Source organism: Coccinella septempunctata, chromosome 7 (genome assembly GCF_907165205.1).
Source record: "Coccinella septempunctata chromosome 7, icCocSept1.1, whole genome shotgun sequence".
Classification (NCBI taxonomy): Eukaryota; Metazoa; Arthropoda; class Insecta; order Coleoptera; family Coccinellidae; genus Coccinella; species Coccinella septempunctata.
Window position 1 is genome coordinate 33707274 of NC_058195.1, and position 14288 is coordinate 33721561.

Below are 14288 nucleotides of genomic sequence, written 5' to 3' on the forward strand. Positions count from 1 at the left end.
CAAGAATATGAGGATGCGGTTCCGAATTGGGAAATTGAAAAATATTTTTCTGCTTCGAAAATGTAAATGTCATAATATCCGATGTTTGTGATGTTCCAAAAGATTATGAGGATGTGGTTCTGAATCAAGAAAATGGAAGATTATATCGATATAATGGGAGATATTGGTTTCTACGACACACTACACCGCATATACGATACAATCACATACCACCGAGTGAAACATTGGCAGAATTTAAACAGGAATCTGGCATCGTTTTACAACCGAAGAATTTTCTTGTTACAATGCAGGATGAAGAAAACCTGACATATTGTAATTTGTCCTATTCCCACAATAAAAATAAAGGAAATGGAAGATATTTTTCCTTCTCTGGTATGAAGAAGGTATAAAAACAGATAACATTCGACGTTTTCAATCATTCGTCTCAAGTTAGTGCAATAGTGATCTAGGTGAGTAAAATTTTAAAATATTCTAAAATGTTTTTCTACAAATTTTTTTTCTTCTCAATTCAAGATATCCAGAAAAATGGATTTCGAAAGAGTAAATACAGCATGTTTTTATTCAGAGAAATCTACAATCAAGCTCCGAGACTTACCACTTGGAGAGAAATTTCGTATTTTAAAGGCGAGCCTGTTGAAAACTCGTTATGGGAAGACCATACTCTTAGAGCTGGAGAAAAATAAAGTCTTCCTACCGAAACGAGCTACCGATACTGTGAAGGAGTGCCTGGCTCAATTGAATGAGGGGAAGATCTTTCTAAAATTCACAGGTGTGAAGGATATTGGAACGAAGTATCCTGTATCAAATTTCGAATTCAGTGAAGAATAAAATTGTTAGAAGTCGTCGCCATGGAGGTAAATGATGATTCTATATCAGTTTTTCATAGAGCATTCAGGTATTTAGAAAAAATTAAATCTTTGAAATGTAAGCTCAGATGGATTATTCTTATAAATAATCACATAAAATTATACAACAAGATGATGAAAAAAACAAATATTCATAGTCATAAATTCAAAATTCAAACTAACATAAATCATTTGAAACGATATAAAACAATTTTACAACGAATGGTTTCATCTAAAAAGGAGGGTGATTTACGGAATAGACGTTCTCGTAGGGTAAAGTGGGAAGATGTTCAATCAACCTTTACTGGTAGAGTCAGAACTGGAGTTATTATAAATCTGAAACATATTGAAATAAATAAGTTTTTCGTAGATGCCATTGTTCTCATTAAAAGAAGATTGAAAAATCTATTGAAAAAACTGAATATGATTAAAATGAATACAACTTTTTGTGGTGAGTTCATGAAAAAATCTGGAGATTCTGAAATACTAGATTTCAAATACTTCAAATCAGAAAATTTCATTGTTGATTCTGGTTGCGATCTTGACCGACTTTTATCAGAGCTCATATTAGATAAAATCTTAAAAAAATTAGAAGAATTTCAAGAAAAAGACAGCGGTTACGCACTTCATTCTATTATATCACTTGAGGTTAATATTAATAAATTTGAAATGGGGAATGGTAGCTCATATATTGAGTTGCCCGATGAGATCAAACGTCGAAAGGCTTGTATTAATATCAAAAATTATGATAATGCTTGTTTCGCTTGGAGTATTGTTGCTGGACTTCATCCTGGAGAGAAAAATTGTGATCGTGTGAAATCTTATCCATATTTCAAAAATGTTCTGAGTTGTCAAGATATAAAATTTCCAATGAGCATTAGAGATATTCATAAATTCGAGAAAATTAATAATTTATCAGTGAATATTTTTTCGCTACAATTGAATAAGAATAAATTCGAGGTTGTGCCTACACGTATATCCACACAAATAAATTTCGATAGACATTTCAACTTACTTCTCATTCAGGATAAATACGTTCCTGAAAATAGCGAAATTGATTATGACGATCATGATGATACACCCATTAAATATCATTATGTGCTAATCAAAAATTTATCTCGCCTTGTTTCCTCAAAACTTTCGAAAAATACGAAGAAAAAGTATATTTGTGACCTGTGTTTAAACTATTTCCTCACTGAAAACAATTTGAATGAGCATAAGAAATATTGCATGAAACATGATCCCTCATTGATCAAATTTCCTATTGATTCACATATTGAATTCAAAAATTATGTATACAAACAAAAAGTTCCATATATAATTTATGCGGATTTTGAATCATATTTGAAGAAACATAATTCATCTTCAACTACATTTTCAAAGTCATTTAAGTATCAGGAGCATATACCTATGAGTGTGGGTTATTACTTAAAATGTAATCATGATTCATCTCAATCATTTTATAACAGTTATACTGGTGAAAATTGTATGAAATGGTTCAATGATGAATTAGAGATGATAGCAAATAAATTGAATATTGAAATAAAGAACATAAAACCTATGAAATCATATCCGAAAAATGGAATGTCTGATTTGTGCCATATATGTGAGAGGTCATTTACTGCTGGAGATGAATCTGTAATAGATCATGATCATTTCACGGGTGAAATAAGAGGACAGGCTCATAAGATATGTAATTTACAATATAAAAAATCATTTATGATACCAGTTGTCTTCAACAATTTAAGCGGTTATGACTCTCATTTCTTAATAAGAAATTTTTCTCAATTTGCTAAGATATCAGTGTTACCATTGAATAAATCATTTTGTATGCAACTGAACAGAGAATTCTACCGAAAGTGTAACGGTACATAATTCACGGCGCATGAATTCTCGAGTGAATTTTCTAGAGAATTCTCAGCTGTTGCAAACGGGCTTAAAAGGTAAAATGACTCGTTATCCATTCGGTCTGTGGACTAAAAGTAAGAGATTATTAGAGATCCTACATACAGACTTATGTGGCCCCATTACACCACAGGCAATTGATGGCAGTAAATATTTTCTAACATTCATAGATGATTTTTCCAATTTTACTGCAGTGTACATGTTGAAAAATAAATCAGAAGGTTTTGAAAGATTTTCAGAATATATTAATATGGTAGAATCAAAGTTCACATGTAAAATTTCAAAACTCAGAAGTGATAACGGTGGTGAATATGTTTCGAATGATATTAAAAAGTTGTGTTTAGAAAAGGGCATAATAATAGATTTCACTACAACATATACACCACAACAGAATGGAAAAGCGGAAAGAAAAATTCGTAGTTTAGTTGAAAGAAGTAGAGCGATATTAGATGAATCAGGAATGCCTAAAGAATTCTGGCATGAGGCATTTAGAACAGTAAAATATGTAATGAACAGAGGTATTGCGGCAAACATAAATGTTACACCTGCAGAAATATAGAATGGTAACAAACCCGATGTAAGTAACCTGAAAATTTTCGGATGTACCGCGTATAGTCACATTCAAAAACAATTTAGAGATAAATTTGATCCAACTACTGAGGAGTGTGTAATGGTAGGATATGCTCCTTCAGGATATAGGCTTTGGAATGTAAACAAAGAAAAAATCATAATAGCAAGGGATGTTAAATTTAATGAAAATGAGTATTGGTTTAAGAAAAAAAATATTCGGGTACATTTGGACTCGCATTCGGATTTGGATGTAGATGAAAAATTAAAAATTACAGAACAAAATGAAGGTAAAGATGAATTTCATGATTTTACAAATGGGGAAATGAGCGATGATGATAATAATGAAAGACCAAATAAGCGAACAACAAAAATTCCTAAAAAATATGAAGATTACGAACATTACATGGCATTCAATGCAATAGAATTTTTAGATGAGGTACCACAAAATATTTTTGAAATTAGAGGTCGACCTGATAAAAATTTTTGGATAGGTGCGATGAATAAAGAATTAAACTCAATATATGAAAATGAAACCTGGGAAGAAGTTGATATTCCTAAAGATGAGTAGATTTTGGACACAAAGTGGGTGTTTTCTTATAAAAGCTTAGAGAAGGAAAAGAAAAATAGATACAAGGCAGTGGCGGCTGGAGCATATTTATCGTGGGTCGGCAGATATATATATATATATATATATATATTTTTATATTTTCTATACCTATGTATTATGCAGTTTTCCACATCACCATGGGGTACTGCACTCGGTGCTTCAGTTTTTCATAGTGGAGTTTCGCCAAAATTTTTGTTTCTGTTTCAATAATCTCTGAAGATTATCCGGAAAATAAAAAATGATTGAGAAATAACTATTTTAGCCCTGCATACTACTTGAAAAATAAACATATTTTCGAAACAAATATGAAAATAAGAACCGAAAATATATATAACAAATAAAAATACTCTAAAAATGCTTATCCATAAAATAAAATTGGAAAAACAAACAAAAGTGCATTCTAACGAAATTGAGAATTGCGAGAAATTAACTCACCTCGAGCGCAAACGATAGAATCGAGATATCCCGAACGCTCATTCTTCGAGTTACCGAAGAGAGGCGTTCTAGGGTCGGCAGGGTCGCTGCCTGCCGGACCTATATGTCCTACACCGTGCGAAGTATTGAGCCAACAATATCAACTTTCGTCATAGTTTTGGTCTTTATTCTTTGAAAAGTTCTTAAAAAATTGTCGGAATTTCATTAGTATTATATATTCAGCACTCACGTTTATAAAAATTAACAAATACGATAAAAATTCGTTTTAAATAACAGCGATCTCTTGTAATTTGTTATGTGAAACTGAAGCTATCGAATATTGGCGGAAAAAACATTGAATAAGAGGCTTATCTAATTTTAATTGTTATCCGAATGAAATTCCAACAAAAATTAATCAAGTTTGAAGCAATTTGACTCATTGATATTAGCGCTCCTTCGATATGTTTACAATTCAGATTCGGCATGCCGTAGTCTGCCGTACCTGAATGAACAGAACGAACGGTCGGTCACCCGGTCGCTAGAGAAGGCATCTGCGGCACTGTCTTCATAGCTCGATTGGAAATGAGCGTATTTTGTCTACGGACCGAGTAGATGTGGGATTTAAATGAAACAGCGTATTTCAAAGAAGTTCCATATTCCATTGATATCAGATATCATATACCTAATATTTTTATAAAATTTATTGAGAGCTATGTAATGTTTGGAGAATTTCTAATACATTATTATTTTACACAAGTGAGAATTCACATTTATGCTGCTCGCGAAATTTTGATACTGACACTGATACAAGGCAAGACTGGTAGTGAGAGGTTTTTTACAAGAAGAGAATTATCAAAATGTTTATGCACCCGTGGCAAAAATGTCAACCATTCATTTGCTTTTAATAATTGGAAATCAGCTGAAATTGTATTTCATACAGTTAGATGTCAAAAACGCATTTTTGAACGGTATAATTGAAGATGATGTATTCATTTAGGCTGTGACTAGAGTCCCGACTCGGGACCCGTGTCCAGTCCCGACTGGAGAGATCGAATGACGTCATTACAAAACAAGTGTCTTGCCCATACTCGGGATCCTTGTCCAGTCCCGACCTAGTAAAAGTGTTTTGAGGTTATGTTCGCAAATTGAATAATATTTATCACACGCAGTTTGTAGTTCTGAATAATATTCACACAATTGATTGTTACTCGAATCAATAGTGGTAATTTCAGGAAGGAAATGTATTCGTAAGTATGCCTGTACTTTTATATTCACGCTCTGAGCTATTTCTTATGAATTTGTAGGTTGGAAATTGGCAAGAAATTCAGCTCTTATAATGACGTAAAAAATTTCATACAAGAATATGAAAATAGTACATATACAAAGTTTTGGAAACGTGATGCTAAACTTATTTCATCAAATTACACCAAACGTTCTATTAAAAGCGATCTGTTATACTCTTATCTTAAATATTCATGCATTCATGGAGGGCAGCAATTTCGACCAAAAGGTAAGAAGCTAAGAGATACAAAAACATTCAAAAAAGAAGACCTGTGTCCGGCATTCATTTCATTCAGTCCAGATATTAGAGGCGACTCATTAGAAATAATAAAATTCAATGATAAACATAATCACGAGAGGAATAGAGAAACTTTTTCATTTTTGCCCCAACAGAGGCAGTTGCCTGGTGATGCAAAAGAAACCGCTAAGCAACTACAGTAGAACTCCAATTATCCGAACTCCGACTATCCGAATCGCCGATTATCCGAATCACAAATGCGCGTCAAGTCTTGACTTGACTTGTCTTAACTTGCCGTTGTGCCTACACTGACTTCCCCCCGCGTGTGTAAGCACAACGGCAAGTTAAGACAAGTTCCGGCGCATTGCAGTCACGGCGCACCTGTCATTGTTTGTTTTGATTAGCCAGTGTGCTATTGACCTTGCTCGAGGACGCTATGTACTCTTTCGCTACGGCTTACTTCTGTTTGTGCGTGTACAATACTGTATTGTTTTTATACCATGGCTTCGAAAAGAAAACGTGTTGTGCTATCGTTAGCGGACAAACTGAAAATTATAGAGCAACTCGATAAAGGTGTAACGGGTAGGAAGTTGTCTGAGATTTATGGTGTTGGACAAGCAACAATTTCTGACATTAAAAACAGTAAGTCAACACTTTTAAACTTTGTTTCGGTGCTTGAAAATGAAGATGGAAGTTCCTCCAGGAAAACAATGAAGACAGCAACCAACAAAAATTTGGAAGATGCCGTGTTTAAATGGTTTTTGCAGCAACGTTCTATGGGAAATCCGATTTCAGGTCCAATCCTGAAAAAGCCAAAATCTTAGCAGAAAAGCTTGGTTATTCATCTTTTAAGGCTAGTAACGGCTGGCTAAGGAATTTTAAATTCAGGCATGGTGTACGCGAGTTAGATTTGGCTGGTGAGAAGCTTTCAGCAGACTCTGCAGCTGCTGAAAATTTTATTGAAAAATTTAAAACTGCATCAGAATCCTATGATCCGGAGTTTGTTTATAATGCCGATGAAACTGGCCTTGTTTGGAAAGCATTACCAAAAACCACTTTGGCTTCTAAAAGGGAATCTAGTGCCCCTAGACATAAGGTCAGTAAAGAACGTGTTACAGTGCTTAACTGTGCCAACTCCACTGGAAATCATAAACTGCCACTTCTTTTGATAGGAAAATCAAGAAATCCAAGAGCATTTAAAAACGTAAAAAAACTTCCACTCTTCTACAAAAGTCAACCCAAGGCCTGGATGACTGCAGCTTTGTTTACCGAATGGTATGATGAAGTGTTTATTCCTGAAGTGAAAAAGCACCAAAAATCGGTGGGAAAAGAAGGCAGTAAGGTGCTTTTAATTGTTGATAACGCACCCACTCATCCTACAGCAGAACTGTTGGAAAGAGAGAATGGGCAGTTTAAAACGACGTTTTTGCCTCCCAATGTTACAAGTTTGCTGCAACCCATGGACCAGTCTGTTATTGAAACAATGAAGCGCCATTACAGAAGGCAACTGCTGAGAAAACTGCTGATCGAAGGTGCTGAAGATGAAGAATTGGTTTTGGAAAATCATAGCAAAATAAATTTAAAGGACTGCTGTTACATGGTAGCGGAAGCCTGGAGTTTGGTTACGGCAGTGACGCTAAGACGTGCGTGGAATAAACTGAAAGGCCTACCGTCTGAGAAGAACAAAAAAAAAAGAATCTGAAGAAAATGAGAAACAAGAATATGGAGAGGATGATGATGATGAAGATGCGTTGTCACTAGAGGAAATAAGAAAAATGATTGTAAAAATTCCTGGTTGTACAGAAGTAAGTGCTGAAGATGTAGGAGAGTGGATGGCTTGTGACACGTCTGACCCTGGTTTTCAAATTCTCAATGACGATGAAATTGTTGTAAGTGTGAGAGAAGATGTGGAAGTGGAAGAAGAACTTTCTGCTGATGTTGAAGTAGACGCTGGACCATCAGCTAGTGAAGCATTTGCCGGCCTCGAGACTGCTTTGAAGTGGATGGAGCGTCAGCCCGAGTGTGACCACTTGCAACTGCTCACCGTCAAGCGAATGCGTGACCTGGCTGCCCGAAAACGGTTGAAGACCGCAAAACAGCTTACATTGACGGAGATGTTTAAAAAACAATGATTTTTATTTCTAAACTTGTACATAAGTACATTTTATTTATATTTAAAACATGTGAAAATTTCATGTTTCTTTCATTTAATTCAATAAAAAAATAGTGCAATATCAAAACGTAGCTTTTATTCTCTCCAATGGCAATTTTTTAAAAAAAAATCCGATTATCCGAATATTGGATTATCCGAATGGGTCCCGGTCCCCATTAATTCGGATAATTGAAGTTCTACTGTATTAAGTCTCAGAGCAGATAGAAAATTAGTGCGGCAAAATTTACAGCAAATAACAGGAAAACATATAACGCTAAAGGATTTATCAAATCTTCAAAGAACCGCAGTTAAGGGGAATAGTTTAGAAAAATGTATAGATTTCCTTCAGGAAAAAATGCCGAAACAGCTTTCTTCAAAGATAGTAATGACAATTTCAAAGGTTTATTCATGCAGACCCCACAGATGAAAAGTACCATGGAAGCGTTTCCGGAATTTTTGGCTATTGATGCGACTTATAAACTGCTGAATATTGGAATTCCTCCCTTAATAATCATCGAAGATGGCAATTGTCAGAGTGAAATTGTAGCAATATGTTTGTTGGTGACAGAAGACAGGGAAAGTTTCGAATGGTTCCTCCGCACTTTCAAATCGAGAAACAGTTCCTGGGTTGATACAAAATGTATAATGACAGATAAGGTCTGCTAGAACGCGATGTCATCCGTAGCATGTTTCCAAATGCAATTTTGATAATCTGCATTTTCCACGTAATGAGAATATTTAGCCGAGAAATAACATGTGAGAAAATGGGTATTACTCTATTGCAGCGAAAAAAATGTCTAGAAATCCTACAACAGCTTTTTTATTCAAAAAATGAATTCGAGTATGAGAACTTATGCCAAATTTTGAAAGATACGGGTTATACAAAAGTTTATGATTACTTTGAGAAAACTGGCTTCATATTAAAGATCAATGGTCTATTAATGGGAAATATTTGAGGGGATCTTTCCTAAATACTACTAATAATAGATAAGAAAGCTTAAACTCAAAGTTGAAGCAGATCATTAGAAAAAATAGTAGTTTGGAGGATTTTGTTGAGTCCCTTTTCGTAATTATCCAGTCGCTTGAAATTAAAAGAGATTATAAAGCAATCTATCAATTCCAAAAAAGAAGTGTTAATTCGTATGAGAGTACAAGTGACGAACAAAAATTTATAGATTTTTTAACAAATGAACCAGCTAGGATGGTAATAAATCAAATAGAATACAGTAAAAAAGTTAAAAATCTGGAGGTAGCAACTGATTCAGGACAAATAATATCAAGTGAAGGAATACTTAAGATAACGAAGGACTCTTGTACGTGTAATTTTTATGAAGGTATGTTACTTCCATGCAGGCATATATTTGCTTTTCGAAAAGAACTATTGTTGTCTTTGTTCGATATCAATATTGTAAATCCACGATGGACAAAATCTTAAAACAAAAAAAACAAAGATTACTCAAAAACTTCGAAAATGAAAGCATCGATTCAACAACAAGAGAAAACAATGATAAATAATACAGGGTGGACCAAAAGTCCGTTTACTTTTAAATCAGTACTTACGTCGAGCAGCGAAGGCGGGGTGGGGCGGAGGGGGTACGTACCTCGAGAGCAGCCTATGGGAACAACGTGCGTTCTGCGTACGCGAGTACTATCGAAACAACGATTCTCCGACTATAGCGCAACGAAAATTTTGCGCTCACTACAACTTACGGCATAAAAATGAAGCTCCATCAATTCAATTGATTAGAAAATGGGTACACAAATTTGAGGAGACATGTTCGACAATGGATAAACCACGATCCGGCCGATCTAGGACTTCGAGGGATGCCGAACACGTAGAGACTGTAACATACGTTCGCGGACAGCCTGCCCTCTCTACTCGAAAGCGGTCAAGTGTCTTAAATGTGCCAAGAACATCTTTAATTCGTATTCTCCACAAAGATTTACATTTACATCCTTATAAAATTCAAATGGTACAGGAATTAAAGCCACAAGATCATGCTCATAGGCTCCAGTTTGCTACGGATATGCTAGAGAAGTTCACCAACTTTAACAACATTTTTTTCTCAGACGAAGCACACTTTCACTTAAATGGACACGGCAAAATTGCAGGTACTGGAGTGACACTAATCCTAAATTGAAGCATCAAAATCCCCTGCATTCGCCCAAAGTTACTGTATGGGCAGCTTTGTCAGCAAGAGGGATTATTGGTCCATATTTTTACGAAGATCAAAAAGGACATGCTGTTACAGTGAACACAGAGCGGTATATAGCCATGCTACGGAACTTTTTTACTCCAGCGCTACAGAATTTTAATGGTTTTAATCAACGCTCATGGTTTTAACAAGATGGGGCCACATGTCACACCTCCAATGACTAATTGATTGCAGTTTTTGGTCAAAAAGTGATATCAAAAAGAGGTGACGTTAACTGGCCACCTCGTAGTCCAGATTTATCCCCAATGGATTTTTTTCTTTGGGGATACCTTAAAAATAAAGTTTTTGACACCAACCCAGCGTCTCTTGAAGAATTGAAGGAACGCATCAGCGAAGAAATCCAAAACATTTCAGAAAACACCTGCAAGGCCGTGATAGAAAATTTTCGCTCCAGGTTGCAAGAGTGTCGTGAGGGACAAGGGTCACATATGCATGATGTAATATTCAAAAAATAAAATCCCTACTTGTCTTTTTTAATAATAAATAAACAGATTTTGCAGCATTTATCCAGTTTTGTTTTTATCATTGTTTAAAAAGTAAACGGACTTTTGGTCCAGCCTGTATTATCGTAGACATATCCAAAAAACTGCCTGTGGTCTCATATGCAGAAAAAAGAAAAAGAATCCTTAAAGAAACCAATGTTTCAACCGATTTAGTCGCTCTAAGTTGTAATGCTACCTATTTGCAACGTTTATCTGTAATCAAGCAGTTACAATCGTTCTGGAAAAATAATATTCCTGTCCGTGTCATTCGTCTAAATGAAAAAGATAGTGTTGAATATATTGAGACAGAAGAACAACAAAATAATTATACTCATGAATTTTCTGCTGAATCACTTACTAGTACTGATACCAATGAAGATATCAATGATTGTGATATACCACTAGTTTCCTTGCCTAGTCATACTGAAGGAATGGTTGAATTGTCTCGAGTATCCGACAAAGAAATTTCAACTATAAAAGAAAGCCAAAATATTAATAATAAAGTAATTCCCTTACTAAAAACAAGATTTCAGCGACTATTACTGGCAATTGTGATGGCTCTCTGTTGCCAGATGAGTTCAACAACTTTTTCATTGATTTTCCTCATGTACTCACAAGTAATTTGAACAAAGATATTGACACTGATCATGACAGACTGGGCAAATCCTTTTTCATGTTTGAGATTTCACACAGGGAGCTTCTATCAGCTGTGAAATCTTGAAAGAACAAACAGTCCGTTGGTTATGATGAAATTCCAATGAAAATTGTCAAGGTATCGATTGAAATTATTCTTTCACCCCTATGTTTTATAATCAATTGTTCGTTTAAAGAGGGCATTTTTCTGGATAGTCTGAAGATTGCCATTGTGAAGCCCATATATAAGAAGGGTCCCATTGAAGAGCCAAATAGTTACAGACCTATCAACATCTTATCTTCATTTTCTAAGGTCTTTGAGAAAATTCTATGTAACAGACTTCTGAGTGTTTTTCAAAAATTTAATGTTATCTCGAAACATCAACATGGCTTTGTGAAGAACATAAATATTGAAACCGCCACATTTGAACTTATAACGAAAGTTTTAGTTACCCTCGAACAAGGTGAGGTTCCCTTGGGTCTATTCTTGGATCTTACCAAGGCTTTTGATTGTATGGATCATGAACGATTGTTATCAATTCTTGAGGACTACGGCATCAGAGACAATCAGTTAAAGCTAATGGAGAGTTACCTATCATCCAGGAGACAGATAATTGTTATGGAAGTGGATGGTGAAATATTGCAGTCGAACGAGAGAGTAATCACTATGGGCGTTCCACAGGGAAGTATCCCAGGACCTCCACTTTTCATTATCTACATTAATGGTTTACCTAAGGCCAGAATTCCAATCAAGCACAATATATATAAATATGTTTGCTGATGATACCAACTACATTCTCGAATCCCCTTGTGTTGCAACAGCTATAGAAGACTCAAAAAGTGTACTGAAGTCAGTGGGTGACTGATTGGGAGCTCACAATCTTGTTTTGAATGTTGATAAAACGCAGTGTTTATTTTTCTATAGTGAAAGATCTAAATTGCACTTTCCTTTGTCAATAAACTTTTCAGGTAATGATGTCATGGTTAGAGAGAGTGTTACTTTTTTGGGAATTGTAGTGGATAGACACCTTAACCCTTTCGCTACCTGTGTACACAAATGTGTACAGCGTTTTGAATCCTGCTGTAACGCTAACCAAGAATGATTTAATCGATCTGCTCCCAACGTACACATTTGGGTATGCATTCAGCATGACGGGGTAATCTAGAGTGGCCATTTGAACCGGTCATTCATAAACGGAACTTGAATCTTCACAGACATCTTCGGTTAAAGGTTAGGGCATGTTACATAGATCACTACGGACAATTTACTTTGCATGTGAGATAGCTCCTATGTAGTTGTAAATTTCATTCATAGTTCATGAAAGTTCCTATTTTGCATTGAAAGTGGAACAAATACAATTTGATTGATATTTTCGTTCGTAATTTACTTTGAAATTGTGTACACAATTGTGCACTGCAGTAGTAAAGTGTTGTAAAATACGTATAATATATAATTTTTAGATAAGGTTTTTATATTTATTTCATGCATTAGTTTGTCAAAATTTAAGCCCCTCACTGAAAAGGAACTATTAGAATGCATGGATAATTTGTCTGATCTCGAAGATATTGATATCCAGGGTGCCGATAAAACAAATTTTGGATTTACTGCACTTCGGAGCTTATGTGGGGAGAGCATTGATATTACTATCAAAATCAGGACCAAAGAAAAGGGGGCGAACATCTGTTGTAACTGATGGCGAGTCACAAACGCCTAGATCTTCAACTAGACCAAGACCAGAAGTAAGACCCCTTAACGATATTCGTTTTGATGGAATGAACCACCTACCTGAGGTAGATGATAAGGGCTTCGCATCGAGGTGTATAAATGAAAATTGTGCTGGGCGATCACGTAGCATGGGTGCCAAATGTAAGATATATTTATGTCTTACAAGAAAATCGAATTGCTTCATGAAATATCATTCCAAATGATGTGTAATGAACCCCAGTTTTCTGAGGAAAATTGGAGTTCATCTTAGTGCATTTTTTCGTTTTAAATTTCCGTCTTTGAAAATATTTTAATCCTCGAATATCCCGTGCGTTCATTCCGACCGGCAGAGTAAATGTAAAAAACCGCTTATCTGTATTTTACGTCGTTTTTCTTACATGCCGCTGAAGATTTCAACGTTTTTCATCTGTTGATATGCGATAAACCGGAGCTGACGACGTTTTTCATTCTTGTCGCATTCTGGAATTTTCAGATTCTTACCGTGAGAGGGGATATACCTATAAAAGCAAATTTTCCCCCCGCGACGGTCACTTTTCGACTTCTCGACTGTTACTTCAGTTCGTCGGCTGACTTTTGAATTTTACTTCAGTGCTAACGTGGTTTCTAACTTCTAGTATAAATTCAGTTGATTTTCCGTAGTACTTTCGCCGTTGAGAATAATCATTTTGTGTTATTTGCATCAGTGCTTAGAATTAATTTTTTTAGTTTTTCTTTTTTAAATCCTTTGAGTTTCGAGTGCTTGAAACAAAGGAGGTAGGTCCCCGTCTGTACCGTCCAGTTTCTTTGTTAGACCTACGCCGTTACTGCTTTAACTTTGACACTGCTGTACTGTATCGTTTCCTGTTGTATTTTATCGTTCTTTACCCTGTTTCGCGAGTCTGACTTTTCCCTTCGCTATCAGTCATGGCGTGTTAACCCTTGGGGTACTGAAGGGAAAGTTCCGTCAACCCCCCTGTCCGCGTCATAAGTGTTAAATCCGAAATCTCTTCTTTTCTGTCAGTCATGGCGTGTTAACCCTTGGGGCAGAGAATAAGAGATACCGCAAGTAGTCAGTGAAATCCCGTAATTGCGCTAAAAATAGACATTTTCTTCGCTGTCAGTCATGGCGTGTTAACCCTTGGGGCAGCGAATAAAAGTCTCGAACAGATCCGCCCTTATTGTGTTTCATTCCCGGAGAAATACAACTACACACCGATACCGTATAGCAAGTCCTTAGCAT

At 35.6% G+C, this 14288-nt stretch overlaps 1 pseudogene; it reads left to right on the top strand.

Annotated features, from left to right (window-relative positions):
- The first annotated feature begins 6360 nt into the window (after positions 1-6360).
- On the top strand, positions 6361-8154 carry LOC123317867 (annotated as a pseudogene).
- The last annotated feature ends 6134 nt before the right edge of the window (positions 8155-14288 follow it).